Source organism: Ranitomeya variabilis, chromosome 6, assembly GCF_051348905.1.
Source record: "Ranitomeya variabilis isolate aRanVar5 chromosome 6, aRanVar5.hap1, whole genome shotgun sequence".
Taxonomy (NCBI): domain Eukaryota; kingdom Metazoa; phylum Chordata; class Amphibia; order Anura; family Dendrobatidae; genus Ranitomeya; species Ranitomeya variabilis.
Window position 1 is genome coordinate 190436993 of NC_135237.1, and position 9934 is coordinate 190446926.

Genomic DNA, 9934 nt, shown 5'->3' on the forward strand with positions numbered 1-9934 from the left:
CGTTATTATTTGTTGGGGGCTTGTATTACTTTGGGGTCTTTTCTCTGGAGGCAAGAGAGGTCTTATTTTCCCTGATAGGGGTAGTTAGTTCTCCGGCTGGCGCGAGACGTCTAGAATCAACGTAGGCACGTTCCCCGGCTGCTGTTAGTGTTTGCGCTAGGATCAGGTATATGGTCAGCCTAGTTACCACTTCTGTTGTGATCCGCTTTTTGGGCTCCCCTAGTGGTGGCTGGTGGTACTGGAGACTTGTGTGTTCTTTTCTGCCTCAGCTCACCTGCTTCCATCAGTTTTGGGAGTTCCCTATTTAGCCTTGCTCTCCAGTCACTTCCTTGCCGGTCATCATTGTAACCTGAGTCTTTCAGTTGCATGTTCCTGCTACCAGTCTGCTGATCAGCTAAGTGGACTCTTGTCCTTTTTGTTTTGTATTTTTTGTCCAGTTTACAGTTTGTCATTTCCTGTTACTGGAAGCTCTTGTGGACTGAAATTGCCACTCCTGTGTCATGAGTTGACACAGGAGTCTTAAAGTAATTTCAGGATGGGTTTTTGAAAGGGTTTTTCAGCTGACCGTGAAGTCCTCTTTTGTATCCTTCCTCTATCTAGTAAGTGGACCTCGCTTTGCTAAATCTACCTTCATACTGTGTATGTCTTTTCCTCTGAACTCACCGTTAATATATGTGGGGGCTACTATCATCTTTGGGGAATTTCACTAGAGGTAAGCCAGGTCTGTTCCTTCCTCTTCCAGGCGTAGTTAGTTCTCCGGCTGGCGCATGGCATCTAGGCAGCCGTAGGAATGCTTCCTGGCTACTGTTAGTTGTGTGGTAGATTTAGGTCACGGTCAGCTTGAGTTTCCATCACCCGAGGGCTAGTCTGTTATCTTGTGTTTCTGATGTTCCCATGCCATTGGGGAATCATGACAGTATGACCGGACCCTGTTAAAGTAATTGGCAGAAGAAAGGAGAGTAAAAGAAGTCTGTAGATTTTTTTTTTTTTTTTTTTTTCCTCACATGTTTGCTACTTAGTTGGCTCAGTTGTATTTCTGCTCTATTTACAGCCTTGCCTTTCTCTCCTTCTAATCCTTGAATGGCTCTGATCTCTCCGGTTTAAGGATGGACTCTCAGAGTTTGGCTGCAGGTTTAAATAATCTTGCTACGAAGGTTCAGAATTTACAAGATTATGTTATACGTACTCCTATTTCTGAACCTAAGATTCCTACACCAGAGGTATTTTCCGGAGATAGATCTCGGTTTCTGAATTTCAAATGTAATTGTAAATTATTCCTTTCTCTCAGACCTCACTCCTCTGGAGATCCTGTTCAGCAGGTTAAAGGGAACCTGTCACCACGTTTTTGGAAGATGGGATAAAAATAGCGTTAAATAGGGGCAGAGGTGGGCGTTACATTAGAGTGTTTGTTATGCGTTTATTACCCACCTAAGTTGCCGAAATACCTTTGCAAAGTCTCCGTTTTCGCCTGTCAATCAGGCTAGTCTGGTCAGATGGGCGTTGTCTTCCCCCAGATCTTGTTTAGTTTTCCGTTGGTGGCGTAGTGGTGTGCGCATGCCCAAGGTCCCGAATCCTCTGCCAGGGGATTTCAAAGAGCGCGGTGTCCGTTATTGCATTGGTGATCGGTGGGCGCGGCCATCTTCCTTTGGCCGCGCGTGCGCAGAAGCGGCGCTCTGCTTGCCGCGGCGCTCTGCTGGCCGCGGCTTCAGGAAAATGGCCGCCGCGATATCCATCTGCGCACGCGCGGCATCCCGCGGCCATTTTCCTGATGCCGCGGCCAGCAGAGCGCCGCTTCTGCGCACGCGCGGCCAAAGGAAGATGGCCGCGCCCACCGATCACCAATGCAATAACGGACACCGCGCTCTTTGAAATCCCCTGGCAGAGGATTCGGGACCTTGGGCATGCGCACACCACTACACCACCAACGGAAAACTACGCAAAATCTGGGGGAAGACAACGCCCATCTGACCAGACTAGCCTGATTGACAGGCGAAAACGGAGACTTTGCAAAGGTATTTCGGCAACTTAGGTGGGTAATAAACGCATAACAAACACACTAATGTAACGCCCACCTCTGCCCCTATTTAACGCTATTTTTATCCCATCTTCCAAAAACATGGTGACAGGTTCCCTTTAAGATTGTGATTTCTTTGCTGCGAGGTGACCCTCAAAATTGGGCATTTTCATTGACACCAGGGGATCCTGCGTTGCTCAATGTGGATGCGTTTTTTCTGGCTTTAGGGTTGCTGTATGAGGAACCTAATTTGGAGATTCAAGCTGAAAAAGCTTTAATAGCCCTGTCTCAAGGGCAAGATGAAGCTGAGATATACTGCCAAAAATTTCGTAAATGGTCTGTGCTTACTCAGTGGAATGAGTGTGCCCTAGCGGCAATTTTCAGAGAAGGCCTTTCTGATGCCGTTAAGGATGTCATGGTGGGGTTTCCTACGCCCACAGGTCTGAATGAGTCCATCACAATGGCGATTCAGATTGATCGGCGTTTGCGGGAGCGCAAACCCGTGCACCATTTGGCGGTATCTTCTGAAGGGACGCCAGAGAAGATGCAATGTGACAGAATTCTGTCAAGAAGCGAGCGGCAGAATTATAGGCGCAAAAATGGCTTGTGCTTCTACTGTGGTGATTCCGCGCATGTTATATCAGCATGCTCTAAACGTACTAGGAAGGTTGACAAGTCTGTTTCTATTGGCACTTTACAGTCTAAATTTCTTCTGTCTGTAACTCTGATTTGTTCATTATCAGTTATTACCGTGGATGCCTATGTGGACTCTGGCGCCGCTCTGAGTCTCATGGATTGGTCCTTCGCCAGGCGCTGTGGGTTTGATTTGGAGCCTCTGGAAGTTCCTATACCTCTGAAGGGTATTGATTCTACACCTCTGGCTTGTAATAGACCACAGTTCTGGACGCAAGTGACTATGCGTATGACTCCAGACCATCAGGAGATGATTCGCTTCCTCGTGTTGCATAATTTACATGATGTGTTAGTGCTTGGATTACCATGGTTGCAATCTCATAACCCAGTACTGGACTGGAAAACTATGTCTGTGTTAAGCTGGGGATGTCGGGGGGCTCATGGGGACATACCTTTGGTTTCTATCTCGTCATCTATTCCCTCTGAGGTTCCGGCATTTTTGTCGGATTTTGGGGATATTTTTGAAGAGCCTAAAATTGGTTCTCTCCCTCCCCACAGAGAGTGTGATTGCGCCATAGATCTGATTCCAGGCAGTAAATTTCCAAAGGGTCGTTTGTTTAACCTATCTGTACCTGAGCATGCTGCCATGCGAGAGTATGTTAAGGAGTCCCTGGAAAAGGGACATATTCGTCCTTCATCACCTTTAGGAGCTGGGTTTTTCTTTGTCTCTAAAAAGGATGGCTCGCTGAGGCCTTGTATTGATTATCGACTCCTGAAAAAAATTACTGTCAAATATGAGTATCCGTTGCCGCTGCTTACTGATTTGTTTGCTCGCATAAGGGGGGCTAATTGGTTCTCCAAGATTGATCTCCGTGGGGCGTATAATTTGGTGCGAATTAAGCAAGGGGATGAGTGGAAAACCGCATTTAATACGCCTGAGGGCCACTTTGAGTATTTAGTAATGCCTTTCGGCCTTTCTAATGCACCTTCAGTTTTTCAGTCCTTTATGCATGATATTTTCCGTGAATATCTGGATAAATTTATGATTGTGTATTTGGATGATATTTTGATTTTTTCTGAGGACTGGGAGTCTCATGTTCAGCAGGTCAGGAGGGTTTTTCAGGTCTTGCGGGAGAATTCTCTGTGTGTAAAGGGTTCTAAGTGTGTTTTTGGGGTTCAAAAGATTTCCTTTTTGGGGTACATTTTTTCCCCTTCTTCTGTTGAGATGGACCCTGTCAAGGTTCGGGCTATTTGTGACTGGACGCAGCCTACTTCTCTAAAGGGTCTTCAGAAGTTCTTGGGCTTTGCTAATTTTTATCGTCGATTTATAACTGGTTTTTCTGGTGTTGCTAAGCCTCTTACGGATTTGACTAAGAAGGGTGCTGATGTTGCCAATTGGTCCTCTGCCGCTGTGGAGGCCTTTCGGGAACTTAAGTGCCGCTTTTCGTCTGCCCCTGTGTTGCGCCAGCCTGATGTGTCTCTCCCCTTTCAGGTTGAGGTCGATGCTTCCGAGATTGGAGCGGGGGCGGTTTTGTCGCAGAAAAGTTCCGATTGCTCAGTGATGAGACCTTGTGCGTTCTTTTCTCGAAAATTTTCTGCCGCCGAAAGAAATTATGATGTCGGTAATCGGGAGCTTTTGGCCATGAAGTGGGCATTTGAGGAGTGGCGTCATTGGCTTGAGGGTGCTAGACATCAGGTGGTGGTTTTGACTGATCACAAGAATCTGATTTATCTTGAGTCTGCCAGGCGCCTGAATCCTAGACAGGCGCGCTGGTCGTTGTTTTTCTCTCGGTTTAATTTTGTGGTCTCATATCTACCAGGTTCTAAGAATGTGAAGGCAGATGCCCTTTCTAGGAGTTTTGAGCCTGATTCCCCTGGTGATTCGGAACCTACAGGTATCCTTAACGATGGGGTGATATTATCCGCTATTTCCCCAGATCTGCGACGTGCTTTGCAAGAGTTTCAGGCGGATAGACCTGATCGCTGTCCACCTGGTAGACTGTTTGTTCCTGATGATTGGACCAGTAGAGTCATCTCGGAGGTTCATTCTTCTACGCTGGCGGGTCATCCTGGAATTTTTGGTACCAGGGATTTGGTGGCTAGATCCTTCTGGTGGCCATCTCTGTCTCGAGATGTGCGTGTTTTTGTGCAGTCTTGTGATGTGTGTGCTCGGGCCAAGCCTTGTTGTTCTAGGGCTAGCGGGTTGTTGTTGCCCTTGCCTATTCCGAAGAGGCCTTGGACGCACATCTCGATGGACTTTATTTCTGATCTTCCTGTCTCTCAGAGGATGTCTGTTATCTGGGTGGTGTGTGACCGTTTTTCTAAGATGGTTCATTTGGTGCCATTGCTGAAGTTGCCTTCCTCGTCTGAGTTGGTTCCTTTGTTTTTTCAAAATGTGGTTCGCTTGCATGGTATTCCTGAAAATATCGTTTCTGATAGGGGTACCCAGTTCGTTTCTAGATTTTGGCGGGCATTCTGTGCCAGGTTGGGCATTGATTTGTCTTTTTCGTCTGCCTTCCATCCTCAGACTAATGGCCAGACGGAGCGAACTAATCAGACTTTGGAGACGTATTTGAGGTGTTTTGTGTCTGCGGATCAGGATGATTGGGTTGCCTTTTTGCCGTTGGCGGAGTTTGCTCTTAATAATCGGGCTAGTTCGGCCACTTTGGTTTCCCCTTTCTTTTGCAATTCGGGGTTTCATCCCCGTTTTTCTTCTGGTCAGGCGGAGTCTTCGGATTGTCCTGGAGTAGATGCTGTGGTGGATCGGTTGTATCGGATTTGGGAACAAGTGGTGGACAATTTGAATTTGTCCCAGGAGAGGACTCAGCGGTTTGCTAACCGCCAGCGTCGGGTTGGTCCTCGCCTTCGTGTTGGGGACTTGGTGTGGTTGTCTTCCCGTTTTGTCCCAATGAGGGTTTCATCTCCTAAATTTAAGCCTCGGTTCATCGGTCCCTATAGGATTTTGGAGATTATTAACCCTGTTTCCTTTCGTTTGGACCTCCCGGCATCTTTCGCTATCCATAATGTGTTCCATCGGTCGTTGTTGCGGAGATACGAGGTGCCGGTGGTTCCTTCTGCTGAGCCTCCTGCTCCTGTGCTGGTTGAGGGTGAATTGGAGTACGTTATAGAGAAGATCTTGGACTCCCGTATTTCCAGGCGGAGACTCCAGTATCTGGTTAAATGGAAGGGCTATGGTCAGGAAGATAATTCTTGGGTAACTGCCTCTGATGTTCATGCCTCGGATTTGGTTCGTGCCTTTCATAGGGCTCATCCAGGTCGCCCTGGCGGTTCTTGTGAGGGTTCGGTGCCCCCTCCTTAAGGGGGGGTACTGTTGTGATCCGCTTTTTGGGCTCCCCTAGTGGTGGCTGGTGGTACTGGAGACTTGTGTGTTCTTTTCTGCCTCAGCTCACCTGCTTCCATCAGTTTTGGGAGTTCCCTATTTAGCCTTGCTCTCCAGTCACTTCCTTGCCGGTCATCATTGTAACCTGAGTCTTTCAGTTGCATGTTCCTGCTACCAGTCTGCTGATCAGCTAAGTGGACTCTTGTCCTTTTTGTTTTGTATTTTTTGTCCAGTTTACAGTTTGTCATTTCCTGTTACTAGAAGCTCTTGTGGACTGAAATTGCCACTCCTGTGTCATGAGTTGACACAGGAGTCTTAAAGTAATTTCAGGATGGGTTTTTGAAAGGGTTTTTCAGCTGACCGTGAAGTCCTCTTTTGTATCCTTCCTCTATCTAGTAAGTGGACCTCGCTTTGCTAAATCTACCTTCATACTGTGTATGTCTTTTCCTCTGAACTCACCGTTAATATATGTGGGGGCTACTATCATCTTTGGGGAATTTCACTAGAGGTAAGCCAGGTCTGTTCCTTCCTCTTCCAGGCGTAGTTAGTTCTCCGGCTGGCGCATGGCATCTAGGCAGCCGTAGGAATGCTTCCTGGCTACTGTTAGTTGTGTGGTAGATTTAGGTCACGGTCAGCTTGAGTTTCCATCACCCGAGGGCTAGTCTGTTATTTTGTGTTTCTGATGTTCCCATGCCATTGGGGAATCATGACACACTTCCCTATGAGCTGGTATTTATGTTTTGCAGACTTTGCTGTAATCTTTGAGGTCCCCTGCCATTGGGATCATAACAAAGAACAGTATATCACAAAAGGGCAAGAACAGTATATGAACCAGGGGCGAGAACAGTATATTGGCACAGGTGCAAGAACAATTTATGGACCTGGGGCAAGAACAGTATATAGGCTGTTGTGAATTCCGTTCTCGGGCTCCCTCCTGTGGTCATGAGTGGTACTGTGTGAGTTTGTTCTTGGGCTCCCTCTGGTGGCCTTTAGCGATATGGCTGGGCTCAGCTGCTTCATTTCCTTCTATGCTGGGCCTATTTAACTCACCTGGACCTTCATTTGTTGCCTGCTGTCGGTGTATTCAGTCCTGATTCTGAGCTCTCCTGAATATTCCTTGTGACCAGTCTCCTGCTGGAGAAGCTAAGTTTGCTTGTTCATTTTGCTCATTATTTCCTTGAAAACGTTTCTCAGTATATGATGAGTTCAGTCCATCTCGCTTTTATGTGATTTTTTTTTGCTTGCTGGAAGTTCTGGGGTGCAGAGGGCGCCCCTCACATCGTGAGTCGGTGTGGGGGTTCTTGTATTCTCTGCGTGGTTTATTTTTGATAGTTTTTGTACTGACCGCACAGATTCCTATCTATTTTCTGTCTATCTAGTGTTAGCGGGCCTCATTTGCTAAACCTGTTTCATTTCTACGTTTGTAATTTCCCCTTGGCTCACCGTTATTATTTGTGGGGGGGCTGTCTATAACTTTGGGGTTATTTCTCTGAGGCAAGTGAGGTCTTTGCTTTCTCTCTAGGGGCAGTCAGTTTCTCAGGCTGTGATGAGGCGTCTAGGTTTTTAGGTAACGCTCCACGGCTGCCTTTAGTGTGTTGGATAGGATCAGGATTGCGGTCAGTATAGCTTCCACATCCCCAGAACTTGTCCTATCATTCTGGTTATATGTGTCAGATCAGTTTTGAGATCCTACCACCGGATCATAACAATAGGCCCAGGCTAAAAACAATGTATGGACCAGGGGCAAGAACAATATATGGACCCAGGGCAAGAACAGTATATGGGCACAGGGCAAGAACAGTATATGGACCCGGGGCAAGAACGGTATATGGCCCCCGGGCAAGAACAATAAATGGGCACAGGGTAAGAACAGTATATGGACCAGGAGCAAGAACAGTACATGGGCACAGGGCAAGAACAATATATGGGCACAGGGCAAGAACAATATATGGGCACAGTATATGGACCCGGGGCAAGAACAATATATGGGCAAAGGGCAAGAACAGTATATGGACCCAAGGCAAGAACAATATATGGGCACAGGGCAAGAATAATATATGGACCCGGGGCAAGAACAGTATATGGACCCAGGGCAAGAATAATATATGGACCTGGGGCAAGAACAGTATATAGGCTCGGGGCAAAAAAATGTATGGACCAGGGGCAAGAACAGTATATGGGCACGGGGCCAGAGCAGTATATGGACCCGGGGCAAGAACAATAAATGGGCACTGGGCAAGAACAGTATATGGGCACAGGGCAAGAACAATATATGGGCACAGGGCAAGCACAGTACATGGGCACAGGGCAAGAACAATATATGGGCACAAGGCAAGAACAGTATATGGACCCGGGCAAGAACAATATATGGGCAAGAACAGTATATGGACCTGAGGCAAGAACAATATATGGGCACAGGGCAAGAACAGTATATGGACCCAAGGCAAGAACAATATATGGGCACAGGGCAAGAACAATATATGGGCCCGGAGCAAGAACAGTATATGGACCCGGGGCAAGAACAGTATATGGACCAGGGCCAAGAACAATATATGGGCAGGGGGCAAGAACAGTATATGGGCACAGGTCAAGAACAATATATGGGCACAGGGCAAGAACAGTATATGGACGAGGGGCAAGAATAATATATGGGCACAGGGCAAGAACAGTATATGGACCCAGGGCAAGAACAATATATGGGCACAGGGCAAGAACAGTATATGGACCCGGGGCAAGAACAGTATATCGGCACAGGGCAAGAACAGTATATGGGCACAGGGCAAGAATAATATATGGGCACAGAGCAAGAACAGTATATGGACCCGGGGCAAGAACAATATATGGGCACAGGGCAAGAACAATGTATGGGCCCCGGGTAAGAACAGTATATGGACCCGGGACAAGAACAGTATATGGACCCGGGGCAAGAACAATATATGGGCACAGAGGAAGAACAATATATGGCCCAGGGCAAGCACAGTATATGGGCAAGAACAATATATGGACACAGGGGAAGAACAATATATGGCCCAGGGCAAGCACAGTATATGGGCACAGGGCAAGAACAATATATGGGCACAGGGCAAGAACAGTATATGGACCTGGGGCAAGAACAATATATGGGCAAGAACAGTATATGGGCACAGGGCAAGAACAGTATATGGACCCGAGGCAAGAACAATATATGGGCACAGGGCAAGAACAGTATATGGACCAGGGGCAAGAATAATATATGGGCACAGGGCAAGAATAATATATGGGCACAGGGCAAGAACAGAATATGGTCCCGGGGCAAGAACAATATATGGGCACAGGGCAAGAACAGTATATGGACCCGGGGCAAGAACAGTATATGGGCACGGGGCAAGAACAGTATATGGGCACAGGGCAAGAATAATATATGGGCACAGGGCAAGAATAATATATGGGCACAGGGCAAGAACAATATATGGGCACAGGGCAAGAACAGTATATGGACCCGGGACTAGAACAGTATATGGACCCGGGGCAAGAACAATATATGGGCACAGGGCAAGAACAGGATATGGGCACAGGGCAAGAACAATATATGGGCATAGGGCAAGAACAGTATATGGATCAAGGACAAGAACAATATATGGGCACAGGGCAAGAACAGTATATGGACCCAGGGCAAGAACAATATATGGGCACAGGGCAAGAATAATATATGGGCACAGGGCAAGAACAATGTATGGGCCCCGGGCAAGAACAGTATATGGACCTGGGACAAGAACAGTTTATGGACCCGGGGCAAGAACAATATATGGGCACAGGGCAAGAACAGGATATGGGCACAGGGCAAGAACAATATATGGTCATAGGGCAAGAACAGTATATGGATCAAGTGCAAGAACAATATATTGGCACAGGGCAAGAACAGTATATGGACCCGGGGCAAGAACAGTATATGGGCACAGGGCAAGAAC